The sequence below is a fragment of the Perognathus longimembris genome, chromosome 3 (genome assembly GCF_023159225.1).
Source record: "Perognathus longimembris pacificus isolate PPM17 chromosome 3, ASM2315922v1, whole genome shotgun sequence".
In the NCBI taxonomy this organism is placed as follows: domain Eukaryota; kingdom Metazoa; phylum Chordata; class Mammalia; order Rodentia; family Heteromyidae; genus Perognathus; species Perognathus longimembris.
In genome coordinates, this window is record NC_063163.1 from 60392963 (window position 1) to 60408019 (window position 15057).

Here is a 15057-nt window from a genome sequence, read left to right on the forward strand (position 1 = left end):
GTGTTTAAAATAAAGTTTCAAAATTCAAGAGAAGGAAATTTTGTAGTTTCCTTTAATAGAGTTGTATGTTTTGAAGGACACACAGGGGAGTTTCCAATGTCATTTCTATGTGCACACTTTGACATGTGTGCTCAGTTTCCACATAGTATAAGCAGGAATATTTACCACCTTCCCCTCGCCCACCTATGTTCCACATAGTATAACTGATGTACATGCACATAACTAGTCAATATGCCCTATGGAATATGCACCACTGGGTCCTTCCATGTGCCATCTAGTTGGCCACCATTTGGCTCAGATTTTTGCTTCACCTCAACCATGCTCTCTCTTTCACTCTGCAGGTCTCTCCATCAGTAATTACACTGTCTTTCCCATCTGATCTTCCTCCATCATTACTTCCACCAAGTGTGCTTGAATTCATGATTCTTCTTCCTTCAAGCCCACAGCACGGGGTTTATACCTATCTCATGTAATCTCTGCTTTTATTACACAACTAGTGATGTGCAGGTCCCATATCCCTAAGCCAAGCAACCAGGGAGTACATATATTGGAAAGGAAACGGGTGCAAGTGGCTCACACCTGTAGTCCTATGTACTCAGGAGGCTGAGACCATGATTCAAAGCCAGCCCAAGAAGTAAAGTCTATAAGACTCTTTAAATTACCAAAAAAACAGAAGAGCTGCTGTGGTAGAACACAAGTCTTGAGCAAAAGCAGCTCAGGGACAGTGCCTAGGCTCTAAATTCAAGCTCCAGGACCAGCACAAATATACATACATGCAGGCTGGCATACATATATATAGATAGATAGATAGATGAGCCTGTTGCTGGTGGCTCATGCCTATATCCTCATTTCTCAGGACACTAAGATCAGAGGATCATATTCAAAGCCAGCCTGGGAAGACAAGTCCATGAGACTCTTATCTCCAACTAAGCAGCAAAAAGCCAAAAGTAGAGGTATGGCTCAAGTGGCAGAAGGTCAACCTTGCATGAAGAAGCTAAAGATCAGAGCTCAGGCCCTGAGTTCAAACCTCAGTACTAGCAGTAAATAAATACATACATGCAGAAAGTAAGAAATAAAAATATTGAGGAAAATGTCTATATTGGACACATATAAACATTTTCTTGTCATTATTCCTTAACAATAAATGGAACAATTTTTTCCATGGCATTTACGTTGTAATTAGGCATTATAAGTCATCTAGATATGATTTAAAGTGTATAGGGTGTTCACAGGTTCTGTGCAAATCCCACACTATTTTTATATAAGGACCTCAGCCTTCTAGATTTGAAGTCCTGAAACAAATCCTGCATGGATACTACAGGATGGTGCTATGTATTTCTCTATCCCTAGATCAGATTATGGAAACATCAAGAATGCATATGGTCCTAGCACATAGCACACAGCTGTCAATGAATAACTAAATAAACCAAAGACATAAATTGAGAACCTAGTAGGTAAAATAAACCAGTCTATGTGATTGCTAGCTTACTCTCCAAAGGCATGACTTTGAGTCTGTTCTTCCCTGTGTGTGTGTGTGTGTGTGTGTGTGTGTGTGTGTGTGTGTGTGTGTGTGTAGGGGGGACAGAGCACCTGGTACTAGGGTTTGAACTCAAGGCCTCATGGTCTCACTGTGACATTTTCATGCAAGGCTGATACTCCACTTGAGTCACAGCTTCATATCTGGCTTTTTGCTGGTTAATTAGAGATAAGAATCTCATGGTTTTTCCTGCCCTGACTATAATCCTCAGATCTCAGCATTCTACTGAGTAGCTAGGATTATGAGTGTGAGCCACTGGTACCCACCATGCCTACTGTTAACTAAAATATATTCTAGCAAGGTTATCTAGGGGATTCTAAATGCACTACTAATTAGAAGCACTAAAATAGAGAAGCTAAGGGCTCAGGAGACACCATGTATCAGAGGTATTGTGTACTGCTATAAGACATAACAGAAACCAGTCCTGGGAAGTCAAAACAAAGCCAAAGCAGACCACTCATAAATTTTTGAAATAGGGTGGAACACACCAAAAGAAATGAAAAAAAAAAATTCAAAGTAGTTGCCTTGGGTAGATGAGAGGAGAAAAGGCTATAGATCACTAATTCTCATGCTAAGCCCTCCCAACTATTTGAACTTTTAACCACCTCCATGTGTTGTCTTAATAATAGTTTTATATCGTAAATAAAAAGTAAGTCATATACAGATATAGCTACCTAGAAACAGCTGTTCTTTTAACTAATTTTAGGTATGGTCCTCTTTGGGCAGCTGTTTACTAGAAGATAAAATTAGTTAAGGACTCAATTTGTTCTGCTACTACTTCACACCACAAAAAGGTCTAGTACCATTGCTGATTTTATTCCCCAGCAACACACGAGACTACATTGGGTAAGAGGAGACTTCTAATATGCCCTGTATGCACCTAACATTAGTACCACACCCTGGGTACACAATTTTGATGACTTCCCTTGGGATCTTCCTTTAAGATAAGCAATCCACCTTTCAGCATAAGAGTCTCTGACCTAGAACTATTTCTCTCTTTTTCTCTCTCATTGTCTCTCTGTGTCTCTGTCTGTCTCTCTCTCTCTCTCTCACACACACACACACATACACACACGCACATACACACACACACACACACACACACACACGGAAATGGAGAGCACAGCCCTTCCTCTTGAAATGGAAATCACTGTATTCTGAAAGACACTAACCTTTAATAAGTTCTCAGACTCCTTTTTTATCGTCAGCCAAAGTCATAGAAAATTTGTCTTTCTTTTTTCCCCCAGCAAACTACATCCTTCCTTTCTGAGTCAACAGCCCAAAGGGTCATCTCCTCTAGCAAGTATTTCTCTGCTCATGGTTACACAGATTGCCCATGTCATCCATCCATCCATTTCACCACAGAGTGGTGTGTATATGTGTGTAAAAGAGATACAGGCAGACAGGCAGGAAGCCAGGCAGACAGACAAACAGACCGACAGACACAGAAGCAGAAATTTATGCTGGACATTTCATTCTCTTAACCCCCTGTAGGTGCCTTGCAGGCTGATAGCTCCTGACACACCATGCCCTCTGCTGGCTATCCCAACAGCAGTGCTTTCTGAAATGTTTAACGGCACCAGAGCAGCAACTCGAACAGCCAGAGGAAGTTTAAGTTCTTCAGCCATCATCTAATAACAAGTCCTCAAAAAATCAAAGTTGAGAGAAGAATCTGAATGCTTCTTCTTTGTATTCTTTTTTTTTTTTGGATTTAACCTATTTTTATTTTCTCAATTTTCTCTTGCCATCACTAGTATTCCTTTCCCAAGCCTTTCTTTCCTTCTTTTGCATTCTTCAGTTTATCTCATGTACTTTAGATCTACCTATAGTATTGCCATCTTCAAACTTTCTATCTCATTTACTGATTTGATTAGTTATCTTGTTTTTACATCAACAGAATATAAATCCATGAGGGCATCTTTGTTTTTAATGTCTTTCATTGATATGCACAGGTAGAACATGGCCCAAATGAATAATATTCTTATATAGCCACCAGGAGACCATTTCAAGTAAAAACATAAAGTATCATTCCCCCAAGAAATTCTAAGATGTTAATTTCCATCTTTTTAATTTACTATCATTTATATACTCAGAGTCATATTCAGATTTTGTGGGGCCTGGAGGAAACTGTAAACAATACTCATGAAATCTGAGGACCTTATTATAAGAAAATAACAAAATTAGGTAAAACTGTAAAACACAAAACAGAACGAAAAAAATTACAACCGGACATAGATTCACATAAGCTAGATTCACAGTGCCTAGAAAATGATATTTTTAATCAGCTACTTTATAAAAATTGTCTCCCACATTTTAAATTCTATTTTCTCAGATAGCTTCTTACACGATCATTTTATAATCATTTCTTTAGGAAAAATGAAGAAATGCATTGTTTTCTGGCTAGGGTCCAATTGTTTTTCATTAATTTTCTGATGAAATTTCTACAAGCATACACAAATTATCAATAAAAATATTCTATGACACTATGTGGAAAGTGAACTATATACAACTTGTGAGTGGGGACAAGAGGGAAAAACTGAGAAAGAGTAAGGAAAGGGATGACATTGTCCAAAAAGAAATGTACTCTTCACCTGACTTATGTAACTGTAACTCCTCTGTATATCACCTTTAAAGTAACAATAAATTTTAATATATATTCCGTTAATTTTTTACTGCTGACAATCTCAGACATTTCTATGAAATATCCCTCATAAATGAAACTTAAAATCCCAAAGATTGTCCTGAACACCATCTTCTGGCCTACAGGAAGGTAATTTCACTATCATACTGTAGTAGAGCTCACACACTTGGAGACTAAGAGGCTTTACTTATATTTTAATATTTCCAACTATGCTATAATTCATATCATAACTCCAGGTGAGGTGGTAGGCTGAAGAAGCATTTCCATTATTCCTACACTGAGATGGTTAGTGATTTACCTCTTCACAGGAGTAACTGCACTTTGGGAAGAATAATGAAGGGGTGACTCTAGTCAAGAAACACTGGACACATGGTGGATATGTTAAAATGTAACCCCCTTGTACACCATTTAAAAGATTTTTTTAAAATTTTTAGGGGCTGGGAATATGGCCTAGTGGTAGAGTACTTGCACTGTACACATGAAGCCCTGTGTTCGATTCCTCAGTAATACATATATAGAAAAAGCCAAAAGGAGCACTGTGGCTCAAGTAGTAGAGTACTAGCCTTGAGCAAAAAGAAGCCAGGGACAGTGCTCAGGCCCTGAGTTCAAGCCCCAGGACTGGCCCAAAAAAAAATTTTTAAGTAGTAACTGCCCCTCCTATAAGTATATCCCTAAGCCCACACTAACTCTTATTTCTAACTCAAATTTCCCTTACCCACATTCCCCAAAAGGCATCCTCCAAAGCCCCCTTAAGATAACCAGAAAGGTAACAGAGGGAGAGGTTTTTGTCCATAAAAAGAAACATCATTCTCAGGGTTGGAATGTGGCTTAGCAGTAGAGTGCTTGCCTAGCATGAATGAAGCCCTCAGTTCAATTCTTCAGTACCACATAAACAGAAAAAGCCAGAAAGGCACTGTGGCTCAAATGGTAGAGTGCTAGCCTTGAGCAAAAGAAGCTCAGCAAGAGTGCCCAGGCCCTGAGTTCAAGACCCAGAACTGGTAATTAAAAGGAAAAGAAACAGCATTCTTACCCAATAAAAATTCAACTCTATGACACTGTACAAAAATACCAGGTCATTATATGTTTTGAATGTGTCTCCAAAGTTCACATGTTAGAAAATAATTGCCAAAGTAATCACAGATGAGGGATCATTTAAGAGGTGATTAGCATGTGAATGCTCTTGCCATCCTGAATGGACTAATGCTGTCACAGTAGGAATGAGTTCAAAAAGAATAGTTCAAGCCAGGTTCTGGTGGTTCACATCTATATTCCTAGCTATTCAGGAGGTTGAGGTCTGAGGACTGGTTTTCTAAATAAGAGATGAGCTGGCAAGGTGTCTGTCTTCAGCCCAGGATGAACTGAGACTGTTTTTTGTAGTTTATGTTTAGGGAAAGTCTCTCTCTTTCTCTCTCTCTCTCAGCATCAGCATCTATACAATGGATGACCTAAAATCAGGAGAAAATAATAATGTAGTCTCCCTCAAAATGAGCCTCTCTGGACGAGATAATAACAGATATTCAGCAATAAGAGATGAAACAGCTCTGGACATTGTCACAATGTATTGTCTAGGATAAATACAAATCAGAGTCTCAGCAAAGTTCCACACAATTGTCCTTTATATTAAGCAATCATCAAGCACTTGTTCGATCTAGTTTTCACAGGCTAATAAGACAGAAAAAAAAAACCTGGTTAGGGAGAGTTAAAAGCTAGCTTCTAATCCCAGCTCCTGCTTACAGGAGCCACTTGACCTTGAAGTGCCTCTGTTCTTGCATTCAGAATGTAAGAGGTGCTTAAAAGCTGCTTTTGCACAAAGGCACCAATGACTTATATGGGCCTATGAATTGCCTAAAAATAGAAGAAAAGTTTGGCATCTCTGCCTCCATTTTGTATTTTTATTTTTATTTTTTTTTGCTCTAAAGCCATTCTCTCTGCAGACACTTTACAATGATCTTGGGTTCAGGAAGAACAGACTCTAGTACTGATCCAAAACATCTTTATGACATCTGCAAACTTGAGAGCAGGAGGGAAGACAACACCCAGGCCCCAGGACCAGTACACACACACACACACACACACACACACACACACACACACACACACACACACACACACACACACACACAATAAATAAATAAATAAATAAATAAATAAATAAATAAATAAAGGCCAATCTCCACTAAATTCAAAATTCCAAGGATACGGAGAAATGCCCATAGATTGAGATAGCTTCAGCCGGTCTACTGACTGAAGCAAGGACTTCAGAAGTGATGAGAACAGTAGTTGACTTTATGGGCACCCAGTTACTAACAAGAAAGCCATGGACTACCATAGGTGTGGCCTTTCCCATCACACAATAAAATAACTCAACTTGAGTGTCATACCTTTTAATGCCATCTAGGAGCAGGGTCATTTCTTCTACCCATTAAAGGCAGGAAAGTGTTTAAGGTAAACAGAGTTTACCTTAAGTTTATTTGAAAGTGAAAAGAAAGCTATAAAAGAAAGGAAAGAAACTCCCCATCTGGAAAGAGGTCTAAAGAGAAGTCCAATGGAGTCCTCCAGAGAGTGGTTTTATACTAAGGGTCTCCTCCCATATCTCTTGTCCTGGACGTTTTGCTGGTTGCTTGATGATGGCTCATGCAAACCAAACCCTCTAGCTCTTTTCATTGGTTAAGCAGATACTCATGGAATTATGGGATGAAGTAGTATTTGAGCAGGAGCCCAAGGCACTATGGGAACAAGAAAAGTTATCATGGGCCACATGTTAGGTCTACCACTTTTTATCCCTATCTACCAAACAGTACCCATTTTTCTCTCACATTTTCTTTTCCTGGAAATGAGAAATGTGAAATGAGTTATGGGGGAGGGAATAGACAGGATAGAAAAGAATGATGGAAGGATTAACTATAAACCCTTAGATGTACATGTTAAATTGGAACCCCCTTGTATAATATTTGGAAAAAAACATATAAATTCAATGTAAATAAATAAATGGCAGAAGAATCTCCAGAGACTTGAAAGAGTAAGGTAGAACAAATGGGCTGACAACTTAGGACAGTGAGGGGGGTCTGTGTGAGCTTTTTTGTGTGTGCATGCTGATATTGGGGCTTGAACTCAGGGCCTGAGCACTGTCCCTGAGCTTTTTCCATTCATGGCTGGGGCTCTACCACTTGAGCCACACCTCTACTTCCAGCTTATTGGTGGGTAATTCAAGATAAAAGTCTCATGGATTTTCCTGCATAGGCTGACATCAAATTATGATCTTCAGGTCTCAGCATCCTGAATAGCTAGGATCAGAGTCATGAACCTGGCCTGTGTGAGCTTTTGACATGGCTATGACAAAAGAAATCATCATAATGTCCAATTGGATCCCAGAAACAAGGATTTTGACAGATGTTTTCCCATAACAATTTATACAAAGATAGTCCTTAAAAATAATTATTAAAGGGGCTGGGAATATGGCCTAGTGGTACAGTGCTTGCCTCGTACACATGAAGCCCTGGGTTCAATTTCTCAGAACCACATATATAGCAAAGGCCAGAAGTGGTGCAGTGGTTCAAGAGGTAGAGTGCTAGCCTTGAGCAAAAAGAAGCCAGGGACAGTGCTCAGGCCCCTGAGTCCAAGGACCAGGACTGGCAAAATATAATAATACTAGCAATTATTATTATTATGTCAAATGCTTCAATTCAAACACATTGAAGGTCTTGTGAATTACAGAAAAGCTTTCTCTTCTGTATCTTGGACATTATGGATCCCATCCACTTAAAACTACAAGAAGCCAGGTGTCAATGGATGAGGCCTGTAATCCTAACTACTCAGGAGGCTGAAATCTGAAAGTCCATGAGAGTCTTATCTCCAATTAACCACCAAAAAGCCAGAAATTGAGCTGTGGCTTAAATGGTAGAGTATTGGTCATTAACAAAAAATGCTCATGGACAGAGCCCAGGGCCTGAGTTCAAGCCACAGAACTATTAAAAAAAAAAAAAGACAAATCAAAACCACACCATTGTTCCCTCTAGTCTCCTCTCCTATCTTGTAATCCTTACATTCATCCCTGCCAGACATGCTTTCATTTCCTTTGCAGTACAATTTCCCCCCCCCAAGGAACCTAGTAAAATATTTATGAATGTTTTGATATTGGCACGAGTCCTCTGCAGAGGCAGAAAAGGTCAAAGTCACCCTTATTTCCCCCCCCCCCATCCCTCCTACTTGAAAATTATCATATCTACCATACACAGCACAAAAAGTCAACACATCATTGTTCTCATAAATTGACATGTCGAACTGAAACACTCTTTGTACATTACTTAAAGATAATGAGATAAGTAAAATAAGTTTGGAAGTCAATACAGTAGATTCAGACTGATCTTGTTTGTACTTATTTCCTTTTAAATACCAAAGTATTAAAAAACACTAAAATATTTTATTCAAAGCAAAAATACTAAGTTAATCCCTTAGTATTTACCCAGATGCATGAATCCTAGAGCCCCCCCCCCCCACATACACACACATGGCACCCAGGTTCTCTGTCACCGGCCTTGTACAATTCCTTTTCCCTAGTTCCACACGGACTATTCCAATCCCTCATCTCCCCCAACTCTCCCCATCCTCCCCACCCTTCACCTGAGAGCTCCACTCCTTCCTCCTTTCATGGGGTACACTGAAGCTTTGAGCTGAATTGATATACCCACCAACATAAAGACTGTCACCCCTCATTACCCTATATTCTTTCCATCCTGTCTTAGAAAGAAGTCTCTCTCCTTGATGCCTGTCTAGAAACTGCACCTGAGCATTTTGTTACCCTGTGCCCAGCATCTTTCACCTACCCATCTCTCTTCTGCCCATAAACATCATTTCTCACAACATGTCACTAAAATAAGGCCAATTCCAAATCAACTACCAAACATTTTTCATCTCCCTTCACTGTCAACTTCATTCAAGAGGACAGTTCTACCCTGCCTCTACCCACCAACCTTCACCTTGAAACTCATGGGTACCTGGCATCCCACATGTCCCACACTCCCATGACAAAACGCTATCGTTTCTGTCAAACTAAAATGTCTCCATTTTATGACAAGTCACCATTCTACTGATATTTCCTGGAATGATTTGCTTCCTGATTTCAAACTGTACCTCATCTGTGCTGTTGGTGACCAGCTGTATGTCAGGTGTATGAATCTTTGTCAATGGAGTTAAAGAATAGACAACCCCCCGCCTTGAGTGGAAACTTTCCACTGACTTTACCAACTTCCTCCAACTGTAAACATCAGCCACCCTGTTACCAGGCCTGTTCCCAGCCAGCTGTGATGAGATAGACCCCCTTTAAGTAAGAACTTTTTACTGATGGTTAGAGTGCTAACTTACTTGTATTACTCCATCACCCTAGTAACGAGTTGTGACTAGGATGTGAACCTGACTCCTTAACAACAAGGAGAAAGGACAACATTACCCCTTAGGTTGGGGTAAAAACAGAGCAGTACACCTGCTTGGCTCTGGGGAGAGAGGCAGAACCCCCTTCTGTGCAGAGCTAAAGTGCCTTGATGAAATCTCCTGTATCTCTTGTATGTTTATTCATTTTCCGACCCTGGAGGGTTGTGTATTTCTAACACTCCCCCTAACTGAAACTTCTCTGTGTCTTAACTGCTAAGGATAAGAAATTTTGCCTACCTCTGCTTACATTTACACTTTCTTCCTCCTAGAGCTGTCACTTCTAACATCCCTCCTTCCCTGGCTCCTTTTCTATAGTTAAACAGAGTTCATCTCTGAGGCTCTTCCCCTAGTCTTTACACATTCAACCATCTTTTCCACTCATATAGAAATATGTCTGACAAAAGAGTTACTTTGATAGAGTAAAACATAAAGGTTATAACCCTTTTATTTCTAGAATTACAGGATTTGAACCCAACCTAAGAACTCAAAATTCTATAATAATTCTATACTAATTACAAATATGCCCATAAAATTGTCCTCAGATCAACCCCCAGCCCTGTCTATATCACAAGCTCTGTTTGGACCAATACACATTCATTTGTTGCTTATCAACAGGGATACAGATGTTTAAATATGTCCTTAAGCAAGTTTGCCATTGTACGAATATCATCTAGTACACATATACAACCTTGATGGCACAGCCTTAGTGATATGGTACATATATATATATAAACATATATATATACACACATATATATGACATATGTGTGCTGAAGCCTCTGTGTGTGTGCATGTGTGTGTGTGTATTCCAGTACTTGAACTACTTGAGCCACAACTCCACTTTTGCTTTTTTTTTCAAGTAGTTACATTTTCTTTCTTTATTGTCAAAGTGAAGTACATAGGGGTAACAGTTTCATATATGTAAGGCAAGTACATTACTTATCCAACTTGTTACTACCTCCCTCATTTTCCTCCATCTTCCTCCTTCCCAGTTCTCCCTCCCCCACCCCCCATGAGTTGTATGGTTAGTTTACACCAACTGGTTTTGTAAGTATCACTTTTTCAATGGTTTGTCTTTTTATCCTTTGTCATTTTTGGTATTCTTATTCTTTATCATTTTTAGTATTCCCTTCCCCTTCCCTAGTTTCTGGAGTACTAAGATCAGTTACAGTGATAGCAGGAGTAAAACCACATGAAGGGAATACAAGAGAACAAATTTACAGTTTCACATGGTATGTTGAAATTAACTACAGCAATGATATACCACTTATTTCCATAACATGGAGTTCATTTTGCTTAGCATTATCTTATGTGTTCATATGGGCATGGCTATTGAGCTGTTGCGCTCTTCTGCTATGTCTATCCTAGATATGTACTAATTATTCCCTATGAGAGAAACCATATGATTTATGTTTCTTTGGGTCTGGGTCACTTCACTTAGTATGATTTTTTCCAAGTCTTTCCATTTCCTAAAGAATGGGGCAGTATCATTCTTTCTGATAGAGGCATAGAATTCCATTGCGTATATGTACCACATTTTCTTGATCAGCTGAGGGGCATCTGGGTTGGCTCCATATTTTAGCAATGACAAATTGCTAAACTGAGATGAACATAGTTGTGCTGGTGGCTTTTGTGTGGTGCTGCTTGGGCTAAAGGCCTAAAAAGAGGTTCTTTGAAGAAGAAATGAGAATAGCCAAGAGACACATGAAGAAGTGCTCCACATCACTGGCCATAAAAGAAATGCAAATCAAAACAACACTGAGATTCCACCTCACCCCAGTTAGAATGTCCATTATCAGGAAAACTAATAATAGCAAATGCTGGAGAGGATGTGGCCAAAAGGGAACCCTACTACATTGTTGGTGGGAATGCAAACTTGTTCAACCACTCTGGAAAGCAGTGTGGGGGTTCCTAAGAAGGCTAAACATAGAACTCCCCTACGACCCAGCAGCCCCACTTTTGGGCATCTACCCAAAAGGTTACAAGCCACTTTTGCTTTTTAATGGTTAATTGGAGATAACAATCTCACAGACTTTCCTGCCTAAGCTGGTTTCGAATAGTGATCCTTAGATCTCAGCTTCCTGAGTAGCGAGGATTACAGGAATAAGCCACCAGGGCCTGGCAAGCCTCTAACCCCTTAGAGCCATAATGAAACTAAATCAAGCAGGAGAGAAGGATGCAATCAAGACATAGGTAAACATGACATGTCCAAGGTTGCTGCTAGTGTAACATGGCTTGCTGTTTTCCAAAAACTGTTTTTATAGTAAGTAGAAGGCATACATACCAAAATAAATCACATGGTCATTTAACATTAGCAACTACTAAAAAAAAAGTAGGCTAGAAGTATAGCTCAAATAGAACACTTGTCTAACAATCATAGGCCCTTGTATTTAAGCCCCAACACACACACACACACACACACACACACACACACACACACATACACACACAATTAAGGCTGGGCCCTGGTGGCTATGCCTGTAATCCTAGCTACTCAGGAGACTGAGATCTGAGACTCTGTTGGAAGCCAGCCCAAGCGGGAAAGTCCATGAGACTCTTATCTCCAATTAACCTCCAAGAGGCCCTAAGTGGAGCTGTGGCTCATATGATATAGTGCCAGTCTTAAATGAAAAAGCTAAATCTCAGACCCTGAGTTCAAACCCTCATACCAGCACAAATAACTAACTAACAACAATAACAACAAAAGCCTAACCTCTATTACCTGACATGGCAATACTAAAGTGTATCCCTAACATGCACTGTCCCACCCACATGGGGTTTTCTGATATCATCTAGCTTCTCTGTGCCACAGAGCCTTATGCAACACCCTCTCACAAGCACAATTGGACATAATTGTGCGAGTGGTACTATTTTATAACTGACAGCAGAGTAGGTGTGTTTACACCATCACCACACATACACACACAAGTCCTTCACTAACTGATACATTGTTATTACATTGTTATGCAGCACATGACTGTTGTAACCTCTCTGGATATACCTACCTGGGTGTCCCTTTTTCACAAGTCAACACCAACAGAACTGATGCCTGCCCCTCTAGCTTCCTCCATTTCCCAAGTCATCCTACTATGAGTTTCATGGAGACAAAGAATTGAGAAAAAGATAAAGGAGCAAAATAAAGGATTATAAACAAAAGAACACACTAGCATCTAGTTAGGACATGGAGAAGCAGTTCTGTGTGAATTTTATTTAAGTACAAAAATCTGAAAAGAGGAGCTGGGAATGTGGCCTAGCCATAGAGTGCTTACCTAGCATACATAAAGCCCTGGGTTTGATTCCTCAGTACCACACATACAAAATAAGCCAGAGGTGGCACTGTGGCTCAAGTGGTAGAGTGCTAACCTTGAGCAAAAAAGAAGCCAGGGACAATGCTCAGGCCCTGAGTTTAAGCCTCAGGACTGGCAAAAAAAAAATCTGAAAAGAAATTTGGAAATGAACCATACAACTTGGAGAGTAGAGTAGGAAGAGGTAAGCAGAAGAAAATGAGGGAAGGGTAACAGTGTTTAAAAAGAGATGTATTCATAACCTTACTTATGTAACTGTAGCCTACCCCCCCCCATTCATCACTTTTACAATAAAGAAATTTAAAAAATTGGAGTAAAGTCATGCACAATGAGTGTCATTTTTTAAAGCAAAAGGCAAACATATTAACATCTAAAGGCTCCTCCCTTCATCTAAGGCTGAAATAATAACCAATGAGGGAACACAATAGGTGGACAATTCTGGACATCAATAGCTCAATAATCCTAGCAACTCATAAGGCTAAGATCTGAGAATCAACATTCAAAGTCATCCCGAGCAGACAACTCTGAGAGACTCTTTTTTGTTGTTGTTGTCAAGGTTTGGCTTTTTGTTTTGTTTTGTTTTTGTCAGTGAGATTTTTGCTCAAGGCTGGCACTCTACCATTTGAGCCACCACTCCATTTCCAGTGTGTGGAGGGGGGGAGGAGGGTCTTAATTGAAGGTAACTGTCTGCTGTACTCTCCTGCCTGAGCTGGTTTAAAACTGTGATCCTCAGATCTCAGCCTCATTACTAGCTAGGATTCAGGCAAGAGTTACCAGCCACTGGCTCTAAGACTCTTATCTCCAATAAACAAGCAAAAGCTGGAAGTGGAGATACAGCTCAAATAGCAGAATGCCAACCTTGAGGGAAAAGCTAAGGAAAAGCATCCAGGTTCAAGTCTCAGTACCAACACACACACACACACACACACACACACACACACACACACACACACTATTACAACCACTGTGTAAATTTTTATTTTACATGAAATTAAAGTTTACATGAAAAGTAAATTTGCCTTACATGAAAACATATCTATAACTTTAATGCTAGGTAGTAATTACAATATAGTAATTGTTGTGAATCGAGTCCAGCTGCAGTGGGATGTGTTTCATCCATGATCCTCCATAGAATTAGGCTTTTAGCAGGCTTGCAACCTCTTCTGGTCGGCACCTAGGTGGATTGCTCCTCTTGCATGCTGTCTAGTCTTTCGTTTTCCACAAGCTCTGAAAACTTAGGCAATTTGTCTCTTTGTGTACGTGTGTGTGTGTGTGTGTGTGTGCACTTGCCAGTCCCAAGGCTTGAATTCCACACCTGGGCACTGTCCCATGGTTTTTTTCACTCACAGCTGGCCCTGTACCACTTGAACTACTTCTAGTTTGGGGGGAGTCCATTAGAGTTAAGTCTCATGGACTTTCCTGCCTAGGCTGGCTTTGAACCTTGATCCTCAGATTTCAGCCTCCTGAGTAGCTAAGATTACAGGAGTGAACCTGTTAACACACAACTCTGTGAGACACAATGAAAACCACATTTTTCAGGCAAAACACACTGAAGGCTGCTCTGCATCTTTCTTTCCTGTAACTAGCTCTACTTTTTTTGTTTTTGTTTTTGTTTTTTTGCCAGTCCTGGGCTTTGGACTCAGGACCTGAGCACTGTCCCTGGCTTCCTTTTGCTCAAGGCTAGCACTCTGCCACTTGAGCCACAGCACCACCTCTGGCTCTTTTCTATATATGTGGTGCTGGGGAATCAAAGCCAGGGCTTCATGTATACGATGCAAGCTCTCTTGCCACTAGGCCATAAGAGGCTGAAGGACATGGGCCAAAGAGGAGACAGGCTGAAAAGGGCATAAGGAGCTTAGCCCTAAAAATGGAGGATCCAACATAGATGCTGACTATACCATCCTCCTTCACCAACCAGCCCCCAAAGCTAAAGAGTAAAAAGAAGGCCAGAAGCACCCAGATTCAGCCAGGACTAGTCCTCTACTTCTGCTTTTCAACATCCATCAGTGGTAGGAACCCACTAGGTACTAAAAATAAATTTGTTGAATGAACAAATTTTAAATCTCAACTGATATAAATGGCTTCAAGTTGCCAACTACTGCATTAAATCCCCAATGAACCTGCATCTGAAAGCAGATATTGATCAG

The 15057-nt window shown here is 40.1% G+C and overlaps 1 protein-coding gene across 1 annotated transcript in view; it reads right to left on the reverse strand.

The window, feature by feature from the left end:
- The window catches only part of Atp8a2 (ATPase phospholipid transporting 8A2), a 412827-nt gene that overhangs the window by 382560 nt on the left and 15210 nt on the right, over positions 1–15057 (reverse strand). The window lies entirely within an intron of this gene.